The sequence below is a fragment of the Staurois parvus genome, unplaced genomic scaffold (genome assembly GCF_062004578.1).
Source record: "Staurois parvus isolate SC_StPar_1 unplaced genomic scaffold, SC_StPar_1.0 ptg000071l, whole genome shotgun sequence".
In the NCBI taxonomy this organism is placed as follows: domain Eukaryota; kingdom Metazoa; phylum Chordata; class Amphibia; order Anura; family Ranidae; genus Staurois; species Staurois parvus.
This window is the reverse complement of record NW_028317867.1, coordinates 978,543-1,001,570: the sequence shown is the minus strand read 5'-3', so window position 1 is coordinate 1,001,570 and position 23,028 is coordinate 978,543. Positions and strand designations below refer to the sequence as shown.

At 42.1% G+C, this 23,028-nt stretch overlaps 1 protein-coding gene across 2 annotated transcripts in view; it reads left to right on the top strand.

Moving 5' to 3' along the window:
- SCFD2 (sec1 family domain containing 2) overlaps positions 1 to 23,028 on the top strand; it is a 615,832-nt gene that overhangs the window by 459,080 nt on the left and 133,724 nt on the right. The window lies entirely within an intron of this gene.

The following is a 23,028-nucleotide window of genomic DNA, read 5'->3' as shown; positions in this document are numbered from 1 at the left end:
TAAGTAAAGGGTTTTTAATAACTTTGCATATCTTTTTTGCAGTTCTAAATAAATAAACATACAAACAGTAAAATAAATTACTAGAGAGAGAAGGGGAGGGAGGAATTCTTAAAAATGAATTAGGGTTAAAGCTAAATTGAAGCTTCCTCAAAAACCTGGTAATTCAACTCAGAGGGGTAAAAAAAATATTTCTCAATCTCCAAAGTTGATGCTCCTTGCTGATTGCTTACTTTTAGCTGTGAGCCTGGTAGGAGGTTTTTGGACTGCGACTGAGATTTTGCTGCCCAAACACACATCTCATGGCCATTACATTCCTGTTCAGAAGGAGCACCTCTTCAAAGAAAATGTTCGAGTTATAAGACTGGTAGAATGGTGTATGTTATCTGAATATGAATATATGAACTCTGCTTAACTGCTTTATCTCTGTTGTGCAACTTCACATATTCTTATTGACTAATTTCTAACATAGTGCTGTCCGGAAGTGGCACATGCAATCATAGGTACAGCAGGTCAAGCTTACTTTGGTCGAGAAGACATTCAGGTGGTTTTGTGGTAGTTTAGTCATTTCCTTGCATCCTTTAAGGATCTGGAGCTGCTCACTGAATAAGGTGGGTTCATATGGTTTGGTGCCATGTAAAACACATCCAGATATAACGAATAAAAGGCCATTTTGTTCTGAAATTTACCAGGCAAACTTTCTTAATAGTTGAACTGTTTTGGTTCTTCATATTTTCCTTTTTTTTTTTTAATTTGACGTTTTTTACGATGTCTGTAAGAGAAAGACACAAGTGAACTGGCAGCGAGTTCAGAGACTCCCAGTCCGCGTTCCTTCCGCTGTGGCATACACTTCCGAAATATTCTTAGAATATATAAATATATTTCAAAATGTAAACAGTAAGCCATCGCCTCACAGCTAGAAGGGGATAGCTGTCCTGCTAATGCGAACACAGCAACTAATTCAACTCTGCTTAACACAAACACATGAAGAAATGAAACACCCCACTTCCTTTCTTGGCCTGAAACACAGACACTGCTGGATTTTTATTTATTTTTATTCTTAGGTCCAAGTTCATTTTCCTACGAATGGAGAGGGACATTACTCTTAAACTCACTGTGTGTAAGATTGAAGACTAAATAGACAAAATGGAGTTTATTTAGAAAATACATTATGGCTATCTGAAGGTGTCCCAAGCATTGGCTCTGCTTCTTGATTTACTTGGATCCCTTGTAAAACCATTGTGTTTTAGATTTCCTTGCCCAGAGTTATTCTGGGAGCTCAGTCATTTCAGGTAGAAAGGAGAGTGCCATGTTCCCTTTTACCATTCTGTGTAATTAAAGCAGGTGGCTGGAAAGTCACTGTGACTCTCATTTATTGTATATGAATTATCTTACATCCCACCATCCAGGGTTCAGAACAATTGACACAAAGGGGCATTTTTAGAAAATGAAATATCCAGCTCAGTGTATGAAACTAGTTTGTAATATGGAGTATACAGCACAACATTCAGAGTTCAGCAATGTGATATATGCAACATAAAAGGACATCTCTTTATCCTTCTATTAACTTATTTTATGTTCCCTGCAAACTGGGTGGGGAGATGGGAGCTCAACTAGGGTGTGTCTAAATACAGAGTAGTAGCCAAAAAGTCATCAGAAAACATCTAAAACAATATTAAGAAATGTTTCAGAGGCAAGAATTGGTGGTATTTGCCGATCAGTAACATGCCTCTTGTTCATGGTTAATTGCTTTGCACAGCCCTCAGTCTTTCAGCATTAGTGCCTCCTATTGCAATTGAGTGAGAAACATGGGTTTGGTCATTGACCTCTATTGGTTAGGCTCTAATGTGTCAACACAGGATTTATGATCAATTGTAGTATCTGTTCTTTGCAGGGTCCAGTAGGGGTGCTCTACAGTCCTCCAGTTCTTGCAAATAAAATGGCTGTTTGTATAGCACTTCTGCTGGTATGATGGGGGTCCTGAGGGACCTTTCCAATGACAAAACTGAAAAGACCATGCACTATATAAGGTGTGAGTCAGGAGTGCTTCCCTGGTGCTGAGGGTTATGAGGGGCCCAATGCTTCCTGATTTGAACAGAGCTAAATGGTCTGCTCATGAGCTTGGAAGGCAGAGAGCCTGTGCTGTTAATTACTCCTGAGAATGATGCCCTGGAGGTGCTCTTAATATCATTATGGGTTTGGGACCCCACTGTGAGAATGAGCACTAGGCCACAATACCGTTGCTTTTTTCTGCACTACATCTCATGGGTTGAGACTGGGGCAATTTTTGTTACCAGTCAGTAAAGCCTAGCCATTGCACTGCACTGACACTTCTATACTTGCATATATATTTATCTCTCCACGTGTGTCACCTGCACTTATGTTTGTGTTGTCTTTTCATGCAGGATGGAGGGTGTGGGTCATTGGGCCTACCCTGAAGTCTAGGGGGGGGATGTATGGCCATTAGGTTTCTTCCTCCCCTGCTCTTGGGAGTCTCTCTTTGGGAGAGCTCCTCACCTAGTACTCGGTGGTTGGCTTGGGCTGATCTTGAAGAAGGGGTCCGCTAGGCACTTTGGCTAGGTGGACCTGAGTGTGCTTTACTCTCGTCAGGAGCCTTGCACCCCCGGGGGGGGGCAGGGAGGGGGGCCTATTTTTTGGAAAGTGGACCAGAGCAACACCGTAAGTGCACTTTTTTGTGTATGTTTACTTCCATTTTTTATGTTCACTTACCAGTGGTTTGTTTTTGCGTACCACCATGGGTTTCAAGAAAAAAAAAAACACAGGATTTTTATCAAAATATATATATCTACTGTATTCAGTATATTAAAGAAGATTACCCAATAATTAGGCTGCAGTGAATGTTTTATGGTGGACACTGACTTGAACTTTACATTATGGCAAACTGAGTGGTTTTTAAATAAAAATAAATCCAACATCCCAAAAAAAACGGAAGGACAGGATAGAGGACCTGGTAATACTAATAGGGGTACTCCCAGGCCCCCTAATTCCCCATACCAAATATTTAATGTTCCTACTCAGAATAGGTTCCAACCCCTATCAGGGGGTAAGAATGGATACCATAATAATTATAACAACTATAGAGGAAGAGGTGGCCCTCAGAGAACCGAGAGGTCGTCCTCCGGGTCCACCCCAGAGGGAATTCTATTATCCCAACCAATGGGAGTATCAAGGATATTGGAATCCCCCTTACAGGAGAGAAGGGGAGTATCAGGGAAGAGAAGACGAGGTACAACCACAAGTTTGGAGACCAGAGGACTCTGTTCCCCAGAAAGAAAATTTGAACAAAAAGAAAAGAAAAGAAACATAGGGGAGGGGATTTACAATTTAAGCTCTACGAAACTTACTGAAAATTAAATTAAATTATTGGATAAAGGCCTAAAATATGCACCAAAAGGTAATATTGGTAAATTTGGAGTATTTATTGATATTAATAAATATGTTAGAAGGCTTAATATAAAGAAATATTTCTCTTCCCTACCTGGCCCTACTAAAATGGCAAATCCGGTGAATAATCTGAGATTTCTACATAGCGATCTTAAAAATAGATCAACGTTTAATCCTTTAAATTCTAGGAATCAATTTATTGAAGTGTTCAAGCGGATGACCATAGATGAATTATATGAGTTAGAAAGTAAAAAAGTGTATGAAGAGCAAGCGTTATATCAGGGCTTAAGAAGTATGAAGGATAGGAAGGATATTGTAATTAGGCCAGCGGACAAAGGAGGGGGAGTGGTTATTATGAATAGAACACAATATGAGGAAGAAATGCAAAATATTCTGGGTGACACAGATACCTATTGTAAAATCCCAAAAGATCCAACACTAGTATATCGAAAGATCTTAAAAAAGTTAATTAACACTGCCAGAGAAAATCTCATTCTCAATGAAAAAGAAGCAAAATTTCTAGTTCCATCATATTGTCGTATTCCATTTATGTATTTTCTTCCTAAGATACATAAAAGTATCACCAATCCCCCAGGTAGACCCATTATTAATGGGATAGGTTCGGTACATTCTAGAATAGGACAGTATGTTGACTTCTATTTGCAACCCATTGTAAAACAAATGCCCTCATACCTGAAAGACAGTCAGGATGTAATAAATTTATTGGAAGGAATGGAAGTAACTAAAGATACAATATTATCCACTATTGATGTTAATTCCCTGTATACCAATATAAAGCATGAAGATGGGCTTGAGGCCATAAAATGGGGTTTACAGAACCATTCGGAGCTCCATAGAAAACAGCGTAAACTCATTATACAGCTTCTAGATTTTAGTATGAGTAATAATTACTTTTGGTATAAGGGAGAATTTTACATCCAACAAAAGGGCGTGGCAATGGGTGCCAAATTCGCTCCCAGCTTGGCCAATATTTTTTTGGCCAAGTGGGAGGAGTCTGAGATTTTTGGCAAAAATTGGATGGGTCTAAAAGTCTGGAGGCGCTATATTGATGACATCTTGATAGTGTGGGAAGGAGATAAATCTGACTTTGAGATCTTTTTGGAAAATATTTATAATAACAAATTGGGATTGAGTTTCACCACTAGTAGTAGTACGGAATGGGCCAATTTTTTGGATTTACATGTTTTCAAGTATGAGAATAGATTGTGCTTCAAAACGTTCTTTAAGGATACCGACAAGAATGGATTTATCCCGACTAGTAGTTGTCACCATCCTTTGTGGATTCAAGGGATTCCTAAAGGCCAATTTATTCGTATTATGAGAAACTGCACAAGATTGGAAGACTATATTGTACAGTCGGAATATATTAAGGAACGTTTTGTTGCTAAAGGGTATGATCAGGATTCTCTAGAGAAGATGAGATATGCAGTAAGTAGAAAGTATTTAGGAGATGGGAAGGAGAAGAGAGATATTAAGAAAAAAAGGAGGGAGGGGAAAAGTTCAATGGAATATGCTTTTATCTCCAAATTTAGTTGCCAGTATAGGGAAGTGGAGAATGTCATTAGAAAATATTGGCCGATGTTACATAAAGATGATATTCTAGCCAAGACGCTACCTGAGAAACCTTCGTTTATATATAGAAAAAGTGATAACTTGAGGGGCCTATTAGTAAAAGGGATTATCTCCCCCCCTAGAAAATCACGGATGTTTGGATTAACAGGTTTCTTCCCATGTAGGAGTGTAGGATATGTAAAACGACTGGTATTAAAGTGAAAAAGATCTCCACGTTTAAATCTACAGTTACGGGGGAGGAGTTTATGATCAAGAAGTTTATAACATGCAATATGAAGTATGTCACCTACTTGTTGGAATGTCCCTGTAAAATCCAATACGTGGGTAGAACGAAAAGAGATCTTAAAATTCGACTTAAAGAACATGTGGGGAATATAAAAAAAGGAAGGAAGGAAGGAACATAGTGTTTCAAAGCATTTCCGTGATTTTCACAATTCGGATCCTAGTGTTCTGAGTTTTTGTGGTATTGATATTCTTGATACTCATTGGAGGGGATGTAATAAAGTACAGGAAATATCCCGTAATGAAACTTTTTGGATCTTTAAACTTAATACCTTGAAACCTAGGGGTCTTAATATTGATTTGGATTTAAATTGTTTTATTTCTGATTTGTAATTTTAATTTTTAATTTTTTTTTTTTTTTATTTTATTTTATTTTTATTTTAATTTAGATTTTTAGCATGTACTTCTTATATTCTTTAATATTTTATAATTTTTGTGAATGATTTTATTATTTGTAGATTTTTGTAATCAATGGTGAAAGGGTGGTGTTACCCCCGACCTTATGGTTATTTAAAATTGTTCTTTCAGTTTCCAAAATGGCTGCAGGTGGTTTAATTATCCTTGGGACTGAAGTATGGCTTGAGGTTAACTTAGGGATGAGAGCTATGGGGTGGGGATGACTATCTAGCATGGTATATCAGCTGTGGTAGTCATTCATCTCAATTTTCCACTTTGTAAGATGGCCGCTGAGGTATTTCCGCCAGGTTAGGAGTGGGTACTTAAAGAACTGGAACCTTATGTCCGTATCCTTGTTGACAAAGTCCAGAAGAGACGAAACGCGTCCAGGGCACGTGACGTTCCCGGAAGTGCTGCGGCAGCCATTTTGGATTCTGGAATCCCTGTGTGTTGGAGGTCTGGAGAGTAACGGTGCACTTCAGGTGTCCCCCAGAGCTACAAAGTGATAGTGCTGGATAGGAGTAGCAAGGGGGAATTACCTGGTGATCGGGAGACCCTCTACACACGGAAAGGGGATCGCATACTGGGCATGAGGAGTTGGATGCTGTCTTGCTGATCTTATCGTTTTTATATGTAAGTGGCTACAATAAATTTTATATATGATTATAATTCACATACTGATTCCTGGTCTGTTTGTGAGGTCCTGAGGAACAAGAGGATACCAATCTAAGGACACTCTGTACATATGTGGTTGATTACAAACTGGAATTTGTTTGTTTTAGGGTAATTATGCACTTTATATATAGTTTGCAGTGATATTTATAAAATTTAAATTTTTTTTTTTTTTGCTCTCACATGAGTGCTGTGACACTGGAGTGTTTTTTTTTGCATGATACACGTGTGGCACTTTAGTTCTGGGATTTAAAAGGTAATATACTATGTTGAGATTTTGTTTTTTGAGGTATTTGAAGAGCACCTGTGATTGATTTGCATCTTCTTCAGTGGAGTAGGAAGCGTCTTCCTATCAAGAAATTGATCTTTGTTTGGACACATTATTTGGACACTTTGCATATTGGGACTTTATTTATTTTTGTTCTTTTATATATATTTGATATTTTTTATTTTTTGGGTAATCTCTTTGGGTTTTGATCTTTTCACTATAATTGTGGGTTTTTGGGTTTAAGTCAATGAATATATATTTTAAAGGAACAGCCCATAGTTCAAGGTTCATATCCTTTTTATAATGCAGACCCTTATACCCAAATCTAGCCAAACCTTTTTTTTCCTGTACAGGGAAAGAACCTCTGTCAAGTTTCTGTTTGCAGTCATTGTTATACTGGTGTTTTTACCTCTACTTCCTGGTGGAACTAGAAAATCTCTTCAATGGGGACAATGACTGCAAAACACACCTTTGTTTTATTAAATTTGGGAAGGATTATAACCTCTGTCAGGTTATTACATCTGGCTGTGTCTTCCTATCCCAGTGACAACTACTCCCATCTTTTCTTGTCCTGTTATTACAGACTGTTACAAGAACAGGAAGTGAGGTAAAATCTGGCACAGACAGTAAACATATTAACTCTTACCGAGTCTAGCCACAGCTAACAAAAACGTTTTGGTGGTATCTTGGTTCCTTTGGCTTTCTACCTGTTTTCGCTCCTTTCTTTACTACAAATGTTAAAAGAGATCAACTAATTACTATTTGTAGGGTGACAAAGCTGAAATGGTTTCTTTGCATTTCTGTAGTAGAAGACTTTATGGAGCAAGGACCTATGTCTAGTGAGCGACATTTGTTTGAAGCAGGGTGGATTTGATTTAAATCAAGTTGATTTGAATCATGGTTTGAAGGCAACCAATTTACCAGTAGGTAGTATCACTTGAAAGCAGAGAGTATCACTTGAGACTGGTCATGCTGCCAGCCCTTTCAAATGTAAATGTTTTCTCTGCCACTGACCTAGCTTATCCTGGCACAACTTTGTAAATACAGGTCAGCCCACAGGTATGTAATTACTTAGTAAAGAAAGGTTACCATGTGACAAAAGATATGATCCTTTTTGGTATCGTTGTAATCTGAATTACCTTGCTTTCCCTTTGCTGAACCTAGGATGTCATCAGCAGCCCAGACATTTTAAGCATAATGATCTACTATGTTGTGGCTGCATCTAGCCTGAATATTTGTGCGAGTGAGCATAAATAGAAAAGATTATTATTATTATTATACAGGATATATATAGCGCCAACAGTTTGTTCAGCGCTTTACAATATAACGGGAGACAATACAGCAACAATACAGTTTAATACAAGAGGGATAGGAGGGCCCTGCTCCTTGGAGCTTACAATCTAGGAGGATCATAGACCTTGTAATAAAGGGATTAAAGGAAACATTCAGCTTAAAAAAATAAAAATAATAATTAGCTGCACATTTTTTTGCAGGTTAAAAAATAAGCATTTATTATTTATTTTTATAGGAGCCTGTAAAGCATTGCATCCACAATCAGCAAATTATGGGTGCACTGTCAGGCTCCTGCAGACTGTGTAGCCATCTGCCCATACCTCCGATATGGGCAGGAAGTTATTGAATGACAGGAAAATCAATTAACTACCTACGGTGTGATCTAGGCCTAGGCCTACCTCCAAGACTACTGCAGCACCCGGCCTGGCGGGGCCTGCTGCGTCCTACCACGGCACACGCCCCTGACATCTGAGGGGAGCCTGCAGCAGGCCTTAAAGGAACATCACACACACTTCCCCATCCACACCTGAAAGAGGGAACTGGAGCAGGCCTACCTCCACTTAATTGAGCCCAACAGATGAACTCGGCCTGACGAGGCCTACCACCGCCTACCACGACGTGTCCATGACCGGACCTGAAGGCCATCTGTCTACCCCCCGTGAGTACAGCCAGCGTGGGAGAGGGCCCGGGGCTTGCGGAGGCCAGCAGATACCTGGGAGTCAGGCACCTGGTCTCACTACACATGCACACATGCCAACTCCGGGTCCCTAGAACCTGGGAGACCCTATACATTGTAGTCCCACGTGCCTTACTTGACCCCATCACAGCAGTTGGGCCAGCCTCTGGTTCCTTGGTCCCCTAGCTCCTACTACACTCAACTGCAGATATCAACCCCTCACAGCCTTATGCTAAATTTCATCTCTACAATCTGGGAAACACATCTACAGCAGACGTCCATCCCTCATCTCCTCAAGTCAAACTTCATCTTAACAATCTGGGACTTGCACAAATTGGAACTTGTAGCCTGATTACAACTATGCTACTACCCCTCTGCACCGACACCGGGCGCCATAGATCCCCTGGGGCCTGTGCTACCCTTGGCCACAAGATATTTAACTGAACTCAACCTATCCTGAACTTAAGCACGAGATCTCTAGCTGCAGGGAGTTACAACAATGAGATACTCTACTGCATGCTGGACTATCTGCAATCAAGCACCCTGGAAAACATTTCACCACACCTGACTGCCACTCCGTATACCTTCTAAAATGTCTCCTCTACTCCTCCTTTTCATATTCCTCTCCTACGTTCCCAAAATCTCTTTTCTCTCTCCCTCTGCTCCACCCAAACAACTGTACATCTCACCTTCACTGCGTCTATCTCCCTACTACTGCTCTCATCACCTCTTGTTGATACTCCACTCTCCTACTGACCCGAACGCCAGAACTGGTAGACATACGCGCTCATGTACATCCCGCTCCCATGCCACCTTTCTCACCCTTCTTCTTCTCCTAACCTCTGGGGATATCTCCCCGAACCCTGGTCCTCCACTACCTTGCCCACACACAAGACATCCTCTTTCTTCCGTGAACTGCCGCAACGCCCTCAACCTAATATCTGTCCCCGTGCTCCCCAAAACCACCCTTCCGTTTTCATGTGCATTCTGGAATGCCTGCTCGGTCTGCAACAAGCTCACCGCCATCCATGACTTCTTTGTCTCCCGCTCCCTTAACCCTCTAGCAATCACCGAAACATGGATCCAAGCAGCAGATTCTGCCTCCCCCGTGGCATTCTCCTATGGAAGTCCCATCTGGACCCACTCACCCAGACCCAGCGGTCGGAAAGGTGGTGGGGTTGGTATGCTCGTGTTACCACAGAGCACCTTCCAAGTCCTCCCAAACCCCCCTCTCTATCCTTCTCTTCCTTCGAGACCCACTGCATCCGGATATTCTCTCCAATCTCTCTGAGGATCGCAGTGATCTATCGGCCCCCTGGACCTGTGTCCTGCTTTTTTGACAACTTCTCCGCCTGGCTACCCTTCTTTCTCTCCTCTGAGCTACCCACTATCATCCTTGGAGACTTCAACATCCCTATCAATATCAATACCGCGGCTATATCCCAACTTGTCCACATAACCTCTTCTTTTGCACTTGCACAGTGTATACAGTCCTCCACTCACTCCGACGGGAACACTGTAGACCTTGTCTTCTCTTATCTTTGCACTCCCTACAACCTCACAAACTCTCCCTTTCCTCTCTCTGATCACAACCTCATCACCTTCTCCATCTCCTCGTCCTGAAACACCTATCCCTCTAAACGGGCAACCAATCAACAGCAGAAACCTCCGTAACTTGAACCCTGCTCCCTTCCAATCTGCAGCTGACTAACTTTACAACAGTATCCATCCCCTGTCCTGCCCTGACCTGGCCACTACTGTCTACAACAATTCGCTATCAGCCACTCTAGATTCGCTTGCATCCCCAACAATACAAAGCATTAGGCCCGACCGCTACAACCCTGGCAGACTGACCACACCAAAAATCTCAAATGACGTAGTCGTGCGCTGGAGCGACTATGACGTAAAACCAAATCAAAACAAGCATTCGCCCGATATAAATCTGCCTTCCTAACATACACTTCCTCCCTTCACGCTGCCAAACAAGCCTACTTTGTTACCCTCAGTAATACTTTCTCCTCCAGTCCTCGTCAGCTCTTCTCTACTTTTAACTCTACTTTCTCCGCCCCCACCTCCACCCAGTACCTCACTCACTGCCCACGAGATTGCTAACCACTTCAAAAACAAGATTGACGCAATTCGTAGGGACATCGCCACTGCTCAGATTTCCACCCCACCTAGCATTCCTCACACTAAAACCCCCTCAACACTTCGCTCCTTCGACCTCGCTACTACCGAAGAGGTCACTAAGGTCTTCTCAGAAGCCCGCCTCACCACCTGCCCCCTGGACCCTGTCCCCTCACAACTCCTATGGTCACCTTCTTCTTCCATCCTACGCTCCCTCACTCACATCTTCAATCTTTCCCTCTCTACTGGCACCTTCCCCTCCCCTCTAAAGCACACGCACATCACTCCCATACTTAAAAAACCCTCCCTTGACCCCACCGACCTGAACAACTTAAGACCCATCTCCCTACTGCCATTTACCGCTAAACTCCTAGAGCGCTTAATGTATAATCGCCTGAGCTCCCACCTCACCGACAACAACCTTCTTGATTCTCTACAGTCTGGCTTTCGCCCCCTACACTCCACTGAAACTGCCCTACTCAAACTCACCAACAACCTACTACCCACCAAAACCAATGGCCACTTTACAGTACTCCTACTCCTTGACCTCTCTGCGGCTTTTGACACAGTTGACCACCCTTTCCTACTCCAAAAACTACACTCTCTTGGCCTCAGAGACTCCGCTCTCTCCTGGCTCTCCTCCTATCACAGCGCTCCTTCAGTGTTACCTATAACGCTGCCACCTCATCTTCACTCCCTCTCTCTGTTGGGGTCCCTCAAGGTTCTGTCCTCGGACCCCTTCTCTTCTCCATCTACACCTCCTCCCTTGACCAATTGATAAATTCCCATGACTTCAATTACCATCTCTATGCTGATGACACACAAATCTATCTCTCTACTCCGCTTCCTCAAACTCGATCTTTCCAAAACTGAGCTCCTAGTTTCCCCCCAGCCCGCGCCCCTCCCCCCCGACTTCTCCATCAAAATCAACAACACTATCATCAGTCCCACCCCTCAAGCCAGGTTACTAGGTTTCATCCTAGACTCCAATCTGTCCTTTAAGCCCCAGGTCCACTCGCTGACAAACTCATGTAGACTTCTCCTCCGCAACATCTCCAAGATACGACCGTTCCTAACCTCGGAAACCACTAAGCAACTCATTCACTCCCTTATTATATCATGCCTCGACTACTGTAACTCCCTCCTCATTGGCCTACCTCATTGCAGGCTATCCCCACTTCAGTCTATCATGAATGCTGCTGCCAGACTCATCCACCTTACTAACCGTTCTGTATCTGCCACCCCTCTCTGCCAATCCCTCCACTGGCTTCCAATTGCCCAACAGATAAAATTCAAAACACTAACACTGACGTATAAAGCCTTTCATAACACTGCCCCAAATTACATCACCGATCTTGTCTCCAAATATCACCCAAACTGTACTCTCCGCTCCTCACAAGACCTCCTACTCTCTGGCTCCCTTGTCTCCTCCCCCCATGCCCATCTCCAGGACTTCTCCAGGGCTTTCCCCATCCTCTGGAACTCCCTACCACAATCTATCAGACTATCACCTACTCTGCTCACTTTCAGGCGCACTCTGAAAACCTATCTTTTCAGGGAAGCCTACCTCGCCCTCAGCTAATACTGGAATCCTCTACTCTTCCAACCACTCCATCCCCCACAGTTATTACCTTCTGTACCACTATCCCCTCCCTCCTAGATTGTAAGCTCCAAGGAGCAGGGCCATCGAATCCCTCTTGTATTGAATTGTATTGTGACTGTACTGTCTCCCACCATAATGTGAAGCGCTGAACAAACTGTCGGCGCTATATAAATCCTGTATAATAATAATACTCATCAGCGCCCTGGTAGTTCATTGAAAACTACAAGCTATCACCCGCAAAGGCTGACAGTACTTGTAGTTCATTCATTTACAGAACTCTGTGAATGAATGACATGGCCATGTGTGCAGAGCCCCGCACAGCTGCGCTCTTTCTGAACTGTGATAGCGGGTGCAGGGAAAGGATTACCGGCCCGCTGTCACAGGGGGGTGAGAACGGGGGAGAGCAGGCAGACGCTGAACATGTTACATGTTAAACCCTAAATATCGGTGTAACATGTTCACAAAGTTGAACTTATTCTTTAAAGCACATTTATTACTAGAAATGATTTATGTGCTGCCATAACTGAATCATTTTTATTTTATGAGGTTTCATCTTGACATACTTTATACAACAAAGTAAGTTTCTCTTAGCACAGGCCTGTCACCTACAAAAAACAGACGGTAAATATTTGACTGAATGTAGACACTCTTTAAAAATTGAGAAAAATGTAAGTTGTGTCCAATTAAATTTATTCAATAAATTGAAGAAACAAAGTCTGACTGGCTTGAACAGTGGTTTCACCTTCATAATGTTGATTAGCTATCTTCTGTAGAAATCTTAAAAAAACGTGCAGCATAGTTAATGTAGTGATACTATTTTGGGTTTTTTTTTAGAGATATACCATTGAATTATATTTTACAGACAGGACTGAGTATATTGCTTAAAATATGAAAGCTCATGACCCTCATTATAAGTTTGGAAGTCAGTTTTCAATAGGATTTTAAACAATTTTGAATGTTAGTATATTGGGAGATAAGATTCTCTCTTAATAATAAAATGATCATGTATAACTTTTATGTCAGCCATTGATATACCAAGCCATATAAAAAGTGAAATCCAGTTCATTAGTAAGGAAGCGCAAAGGCAATTTTGAAGGTTTCCATAGGCTACTGTTTTAGGTATATCTATACATTTATCCTTCTGCAGTTACTGTATACTGCACATATATATTTCCTCATGAATATCAGCAATCTTATACCCTGACAAACAAACTGCTTCTAACAAGCATTAGGCGCACACTTTCCTAGGAAATATGTTTTCACACTTTTCTACTAAGTATTTATATCTGATTATAAATGGCAATTTCCGATAGGTGTGAAAAAAAATCAGTAATGTACAATCTGCATAACAAATTATGCTTTGTATGTCTAGAGCACCCATATATTGCCTGATTTATGAAAGTTGTAGCCTTGATTCCAGCCCTATATGTAGTACCTGGGGGAGTTTAAGGTTATATAAGGATTCTTTAAGCCGGCCATAGATGGTTTGAATGTTGGCCGGTTCAGCAGGGACCAGCTGAGATTTGAACCATCTATGGGCAGACTGATTGTACCCAATTTATTTGTTGTACGACTTGGGTTCAAACAGCCTGTTGGATTTTACATGTGAATATTGCTAGTGGCTATTATAGCTGCTAGCAATAATCACTGTGTTCTCCTGGCTGGGACAGCTCCCCTAGGCGCCCCACCGCCAGGAGAACAGAATAGCTCTGCAGGAGGGATTCCACCATCAACACTGACAGTGTTGATGGGGAAATCAAGAAGATCGCACCATCTATGGCCAGCTTGACTACCCACTTAGTTGTGTTCTGAATTAATTTGTGATGGGCTATTGTAACTGTAATTTGTGATGAGTTGCCTGCTTGTCTGTTGCTTGTTCACCTTGCAGTTGTTGTGGTACTTTGTGGTATTGTTAGTCCTACATAAAGAGTCTATTCATTTCAACAAAAATCATCCCTTCACAGGGGAGTATTATGAGATCAGTGAGCCTGTTTGCATGATATTAAGTTGGGCCCCTTTGCTTGATTTAAAGAAAAAATTGGGTGTGCCTAGTGCATTGTGATACCTTTGAGCACCTGTGATAGAGTAGGAATGTGGGTGAATTGGGGATGGGGCCACATTGCATTTAACAGTAGGAGGAGCTTAAATGGGCATAGTTAAATAAAACAAAAGCCTTCTTGCACTCATAAAATGAGCTGAAATTGCTGTCCCGCAAGCCAGAGTCTCACAAACATATACAAACCTCAGCCCAATCATTTATTTTTAAAATGAAACACTGCCATTACATGTGATTTTGTGTACACTGAAAATAGATAGAGAGCTAACACTTTTTCTGAGCCTACCTTAAAGAAGAACTTCATTAAAATAGTCAGGGGCTGTTTCAACAAGCAACTGTTGAGATAATGAGCACTTTGATGAGAAGTTCTGTATGTAACATACAATATTGTGTATATATAGTGCAGGAGTGTGTAATGTAAAATATAGTGTGTATATACTGCAGGAGTGAGTAATGTACAATACAGTGTATATAATGCGGCATTCTGTGATGTACAATATAGTATATATATTGCAGGAGTGTGTAATGTACAATATAGTATATATAGTGCAGGAGTGTTTAATGTACAATATAGTGTATATAGTGCAGGAGTGTGTAATGTACAATATAGTGTATATAGTGCAGGAGTGTGTAATGTACAATATAGTGTATATAGTGGAGGAGTGTGTAATGTACAATATAGTGCAGGAGTGTGTAATGTAGAATATAGTGTATATAGTGCAGGAGTGTGTAATGTACAATACAGTGTATATAATGCGGCATTCTGTGATGTAAAATATAGTATATATATTGCAGGAGTGTGTAACGTACAATATAGTGTATATAGTGCAGGAGTGTTTAATGTACAATATAGTGTATATAGTGCAGGAGTGTGTAATGTACAATATAGTGCAGGAGTGTGTAATGTACAATATAGTGCAAGAGTGTGTAATGTACAATATAGTGTATATATACTGCAGGAGTGAGTAATGTACAATACAGTGTATATAATGCGGCATTCTGTGATGTACAATATAGTATATATATATTGCAGGAGTGTGTAATGTACAATATAGTGTATATAGTGCAGGAGTGTTTAATGTACAATATAGTGTATATATACTGCAGGAGTGAGTAATGTACAATACAGTGTATATAATGCGGCATTCTGTGATGTACAATATAGTATATATATTGCAGGAGTGTGTAATGTACAATATAGTGTATATAGTGCAGGAGTGTTTAATGTACAATATAGTGTATATAGTGCAGGAGTGTGTAATGTACAATATAGTGTATATAGTGCAGGAATGTGTAATGTACAATATAGTGCAGGAGTGTGTAATGTAGAATATAGTGTATATAGTGCAGGAGTGTGTAATGTACAATACAGTGTATATAATGCGGCATTCTGTGATGTAAAATATAGTATATATATTGCAGGAGTGTGTAACGTACAATATAGTGTATATAGTGCAGGAGTGTGTAATGTACAATATAGTGCAGGAGTGTGTAATGTACAATATAGTGCAAGAGTGTGTAATGTACAATATAGTGTATATATACTGCAGGAGTTAGTAATGTACAATACAGTGTATATAATGCGGCATTCTGTGATGTACAATATAGTATATATATATTGCAGGAGTGTGTAATGTACAATATAGTGTATATAGTGCAGGAGTGTTTAATGTACAATATAGTGTATATATACTGCAGGAGTGAGTAATGTACAATACAGTGTATATAATGCGGCATTCTGTGATGTACAATATAGTATATATATTGCAGGAGTGTGTAATGTACAATATAGTGTATATAGTGCAGGAGTGTTTAATGTACAATATAGTGCAGGAGTGTGTAATGTACAATATAGTGTATATAGTGCAGGAGTGTGTAATGTACAATATAGTGCAGGAGTGTGTAATGTAGAATATAGTGTATATAGTGCAGGAGTGTGTAATGTACAATACAGTGTATATAATGCGGCATTCTGTGATGTACAATATAGTATATATATTGCAGGAGTGTGTAATGTACAATATAGTGTATATAGTGCAGGAGTGTTTAATGTACAATATAGTGTATATAGTGCAGGAGTGTGTAATGTACAATATAGTGCAGGAGTGTGTAATGTACAATATAGTGTATATATACTGCAGGAGTGAGTAATGTACAATACAGTGTATATAATGCGGCATTCTGTGATGTACAATATAGTATATATTTGCAGGAGTGTGTAATGTACAATATAGTGTATATAGTGCAGGAGTGTTTAATGTGCAATATAGTGTATATAGTGCAGGAGTGTGTAATGTACAATTTAGTGTATATAGTGCAGGAGTGTGTAATGTACAATATAGTGTATATATACTGCAGGAGTGAGTAATGTACAATACAGTGTATATAATGCGGCATTCTGTGATGTACAATATAGTATATATATATTGCAGGAGTGTGTAATGTACAATATAGTGTATATAGTGCAGGAGTGTTTAATGTACAATATAGTGTATATAGTGCAGGAGTGTGTAATGTACAATATAGTGTATATAGTGCAGGAGTGTGTAATGTACAATATAGTGTATATAGTGCAGGAGTGTGTAATGTACAATATAGTGTATATAGTGGAGGAGTGTGTAATGTACAATATAGTGTATATAGTGGAGGAGTGTGTAATGTACAATATAGTGTATATAGTGCAGGAGTGTGTAATGTACAATATAGTGGAGGAGTGTGTAATGTAGAATATAGTGTATATATTGCAGGAGTGTGTAATGTACAATATAGTGTATATAGTGCAGGAGTGTGTAATGTAGAATATAGTGTGTATATATACTGCACGAGTGTGTAATGTACAATATAGTGTATATAGTGCAGGAGTGTGTAATGTCCAATACAGTGTATATAGTGCAGGAGTGTGTAATGTCCAATACAGTGTATATAGTGCAGGAAGCTGTAATGTACAATATAGTGTGTATATAGTGCAGAAGTGTGTAATGTAGTTTGTGCAGGAGAGGAGTGTGGAGTGCATGGCGGTGGATAGTATGTACAGAAGAGGGGTGCGGAGTGTATGGCAGTTGGTAATATGTACAGAAGAGGGGTGCGGAGTGTATGGCAGTGGGTAATATGTACAGAAGAGGGGTGCGGAGTGTATGGCAGTTGGTAATATGTACAGAAGAGGGGTGCGGAGTGTATGGAAGTGGGTAATATGTACAGAAGAGGGGTGCGGCATGTATGGCAGTGGGTAATATGTACAGAAGAGGGGTGCGGAGTGTATGGCAGTGGGTAATATGTACAGAAGAGGGGTGCGGAGTGTATGGCAGTGGGTAATATGTACAGAAGAGGGGTGCGGAGTGTATGGCAGTGGGTAATATGTACAGAAGAGGGGTGCGGAGTGTATGGCAGTTGATAATATATACAGAAGAGGGGTGCGGAGTGTATGGCGGTGGATAGCAGGTACAAAAGAGGGGTGCGGAGTGTATGGCGGTGGGTAGTATGTACAGAAGAGGGGTGCAGAGTGTATAGCGGTGGATAGTATGTACAAAAGAGGGGTGCGGAGTGTATGGCAGTGGGTAATATGTACAAAAGAGGGGTGCGGAGTGTATGGCGGTGGGTAGTATGTACAGAAGAGGAGTGCAGCGTGTATGGCGGTGGGTAGTATGTAAAGGAGAGGGTTGCAGAGTGTATGATGATATATAGTATATGCAGAGAGAGGACTGTAGATGGGTTGAAAGTATATGGTGTGAAAAAAACCCACTTCATTGCTCCAACACTGCAGAGGACACTGGACAGTGGCATAAATAGAGCAACTGAAGCAAGCTGCAGGCCCAAGCACCAGTACTGGTCTCCCACCCCCCTGCTGACACTGCTGTCACCACCCCCGCCGACCCTCCATGCCATCTCAACCCCCTTCCTCAAGTCCTTACACACAAGTCCTTGCCGACAGCTTGCAAAACTGGCCAACTTACCTCCCCCACACATTCCTTACAATGAGCTCCTTTAGCCTGCATCCAACCTGGCTGGTGGATCTCTGAACTGGTGCAATGAGCGCTCATCCTGCCAGCACTTGTCAGCAGATGCCAGCAGCTCCGCCTCCTCCCCTACAAGCTTTCTGCCAGCAGTGCAGGAGCACACTGAGCAGGAGCACCGGAGAGGGAGAGAGACGGAGGGGGCAGGATACATGCCGGCAGTGTATGTATTTAGCATCGCTGGTTTTCAGTAGTGGCATTAGGAAATATAAGAAGTGTGACAGGCCAGACAAAGGACAGTGACAGGTTTGGCTGCAGACTTGTATCGTCCATGGGTGCACTGTGGGTCGAGTACTGTGGGGCCTATACCCCTCTGGGCCCGTGTGTAGTGCACACATTGCACCCATGAGTGATACGCCACGGCCCTTTAATATTATATGTGCATTTAACATATTTTATTCAAGTTATTTACCTGTAAATGCCTCCCCTGTGTAGACATTCAAAAGCCCTGAGACTGCTTCTGGGCACTGCCATCTTTGATTTGACATCAGCAGCCCCTGCAGACTTAAGGATACTCTATACCAGCCATTCTCTGCTAGGGTTCCTCCAGAGGTTGCTAGAGATTCCTCGAGCTGTAGCTGATTGACCTCCTATTTGATGGTGCCTGAATAGTTTCAAGGCCTGGCAGAGACAACAGCATGACGCCAAAGATTTTTAAGCTGTTTTTAAGGGCGGTATTATGACCATCACTGTTGCATGCTTCTCCCTGACCACCAATGTAAGGGGCACTTTCCCCATTGATCCCTTTATGAAATTGATTTAATAAGGGTTCCCTGAGACCTGAAGATTATTTTAGGCGTTCTTCTGAGATAAAAAGGTTGAGAAAGATCCCCACAGATCCAATGATCTGCAACTCACGGATTGTCATCCAACTTTATCTGTACAGAGCTTAACCACTTTAGCAAGATTGCTAAGAATCCCGTACATCAAGCCTCTCCTCTCATCCCTCCCCCTCTGCTTCACTGACCCTAGCTACAAATCCCCCTCTCATCATCCAGTGATTCTTCTCTTTTCCCCTTCTTTTACCTTAAAGTGGTTCTAAAGGTTGAAGGTTTTTTTTTACCTTCATGCATTCTATGCATGAAGGTAAAAAACCTTCACTGTGCAGCTTCCCCCTCAGCCCCCAAAATAAGTACCTAAGCCCCATCTCGATCCAGCGCTGTGCACAAGAGCAGGTCTCTCCCACATTGGCTGAAACACAGTAGTGGGAGCAATTGGCTCCCACTGCTGTCAGTCACAGCCAGTGAGGAGAGAATGGGAGGGGCAGGACTGAGCCACGCTCTCTGTGTCTCATAGATGCACAGAGGTGGCTTGGGAGTGAGCATGCATGAGTACCACCAGAGCAGACAGCTTGCTTGGGAGCATTTAGCAGGGAGGTAGCAGCCAGGAGTGCCAGCAGGGGACTCAAGTGGAGGAGGATTGGGGCTGCTCTGTGCAAAACCATTACACAGCAGGTAAGTATGATGTTTTTATTATTTTAGATAAGAAAAAAAACAATACTTTAGAACAACTTTAACTCTTCTCTCAAAGCCTATTAATTGGAATACGTGTCAATACCACATTCTCCAGCCCTATATGCTCTATAGCAGTGATGGCGAACCCGTGGCACGCGTGCCACAGCCGGCACGCCGAGCCTTATCTGTGGGCACGCCAGGAGAATACCGTATTTTTCGCTCCATAAGACGCACTTTTTTTCCCCCAAAAAAGGGGGGAAAATGTCAGTGCGTCTTATGGAGCGAATATAGAGCGGCCGGTCCGGTATTTCCACCGCCGCCGTGTCAGAATACCGGGCCGGCCGCTCAGCTCTGTAGTGGGACCGTACCTGTCCCTCTATCCAGCGGCGCGCTGTCTTCCCGGCTTCTGTAGTGTGCGTGACAGCCGGGTCCCAAGTGCGCATGCGCAAGAAGCAGTGCTCTTTGTGAATGGTAAGGCGGTACCTGGGACACATGACAGATCCCAGAAGCCGCCGGACCAATCACAAAGCGCAGCGCTTCTCGCGCATGCGCACTGGGCATCCGGCTGTCTGACGAGCGCCCACACTACAGAAGCCAGGAAGACAGCGCGCGGCTGGATAAAGGAACAGGTAAGATAAAAAAAAAACTCTGCGGAAGTAAGAGCGGGTACCTGTCAAATTCAGGTACCCGCTCCCCCTCCCTCCCCAAAGGTCAGCAGTCATCTGTACTGTCCGCAGTCTCTGGTCATCCCTGTACTGTCTGCAGTCTCTGGTCATCCCTGTGCTTTCCGCAGTCTCTGGTCATCTCCTGTACTGTCCGCAGTCTCTGGTCATCCCTGTACTGTCCGCAGTCTCTGGTCATCCCTGTACTGTCCGCAGTCTCTGGTCATCCCTGTACTGTCCGCAGTCTCTGGTCATCCCTGTACTGTCCGCAGTCTCTGGTCATCCCTGTACTGTGTCCGCAGTCTCTGGTCATCCCTGTACTGTCCACAGTCTCTGGTCATCCCCTGTACTGTCCGCAGTCTCTGGTCATCTCCTGTACTGTGTCTGCAGTCTCTGGTCATCTCCTGTACTGTGTCCGCAGTCTCTGGTCATCTCCTGTACTGTGTCTGCAGTCTCTGGTCATCTCCTGTACTGTGTCTGCAGTCTCTGGTCATCTCCTGTACTGTGTCCGCAGTCTCTGGTCATCCCTGTACTGTGTCCGCAGTCTCTGGTCATCCCTGTACTGTGTCCGCAGTCTCTGGTCATCCCTGTACTGTGTCCGCAGTCTCTGGTCATCCCTGTACTGTGTCCGCAGTCTCTGGTCATCCCTGTACTGTTAATTAGTTTGCACTACTGTACGAGTTGTTTTTTCTAAACCAAAAGCTCGATATTCAGGTTTCATTGCAGTGTTGGCACTTTGAAAGAAATAAGTTGGTTTTGGGTTGCAGTTTGGGCACTCGGGCTCAAAAAGGTTCGCCATCACTGCTCTATAGCTTGGCTTACAATGCTGCTTGTATTTTATATGTCCGATACTTAAATATACATAAACGATGACATATCTCTGTCTGTATTGAATTCCATTTCGTTTAATGACCACTTGCCTTTTCTAAAACTGGTTTATGGAAACATTTTTTACATATACCACCTGTTTTTCTATGATACATTAAATAAATATATTGAAATGAAAAAGGTTTAAAAATGCTGCTCCATATGACTCCCCTTTGCTCATAACCCAGCAGCTACATAAAAGGTTATGTAGAGAGGCGAAGGGAATGGTATAGGAGCTGGATCAGCACATACAGTAATCAGACACGCCCTAAAGAGGAGAGGGCTATGGTACAGTATGTATGGAGGGAGTTGGCTCTTTCTGTAGTGGTCAAATTTTCTAGTATGTTTAATGGCACATTGCCAGTAAATACAAGATTATTTACTGCAAGTAAGCATTTAAAATACATAATTCATCTGTAATTTTTACGTTAATGACAGGGTCTTTTTAAGGGAAAATAATTCACAGATATCACAAACAACATCTCATCTAGAAAAGCTGTGTAATTTTCTCTATAAACTTCTGAGATTACATTTCCTCATACCTTCTATTATACACAAGTCAAAGCCGGCAGTGAGATATCAGATAAATACTGTCTGACATTCATTGAAACTCTTTGGCTGATAGCTTATCATCCAGAGAAACATTGATAAACATATATAGAAAATCCTGCATAGTAGATGTGTACCTTTCCCAACATCTCAAGCAAATGCATTATAAATAGACCATTCATTGTGTAGTGTACTGTTAGTGAGTGCATATTTACAGATATTATTGGAATGTTAAACTCAAAGTCATTTTTAATACGGCCAGATTTTCTCATCCTACGCACATTTCAAAGCTTGCATAGGTGTGAATAGGACTCAACACTTTCTCTCTTTTGTAAAAAGAAAAAGGAATAATGAGCTCAGAGAATCTTTCTGGATATCCTTTGACACATTCAATTTATATTATATTATTTATTTTTGCAAACATTAAAGCTGAACTCCAGCCTTACCTTCCATCTTGCACAGTAAGCCCCCGTTCACAGTAATGCAATTTGTCATGTGATTTGTCATGCGATACCCTATTTGTAGAGAAGAGAGACAGCAGCACCACTCTAAGTGTAGACAGTTAAAATCAGGCAGATTTAATGGTAAAATTGCACTCACATAGATAGGTAACAGGTAGGCATGTCAAGTGGTGGAGGTCCAGTGGGAGCATCAGGTCCTTTGGTCGTGCTCTGTAGCAGAGGAGCACAGGGAGGCTCGCAGAGATGATGTCACCGCATGGACCGGGTTTCCAAGATGGCGTGCGTTCGGAGCATGCTCACTCCTTCGTCAGGCCAATCAGAGTAAGCTGGAGTAAGATTAGAGTAAGATCAGAGTAAGTTGGAAATCTCTATCTGCATTAGGAGTATCTACAAGCTCTTACAGCCGTCTGCCTCCTCGGTCAAGTCCATATTACTACAAGCCCCTCACTACAGATGGACTTGGACACCACCTCCTCATGGACCTTCTACTTACCCCCATTGCTGATGGTCCTTCCCCAAACGCACACAGGGTGGATGCGTCTTACCAGATACCCTATTTGTACCTATGCAATGGTTCAAATCAGCGTGACTACGACCTGCACCGATTTTGAAAAAGGTTCCTGCACTAGTTTTGGCGATTTCATGTGCGACTTGCAT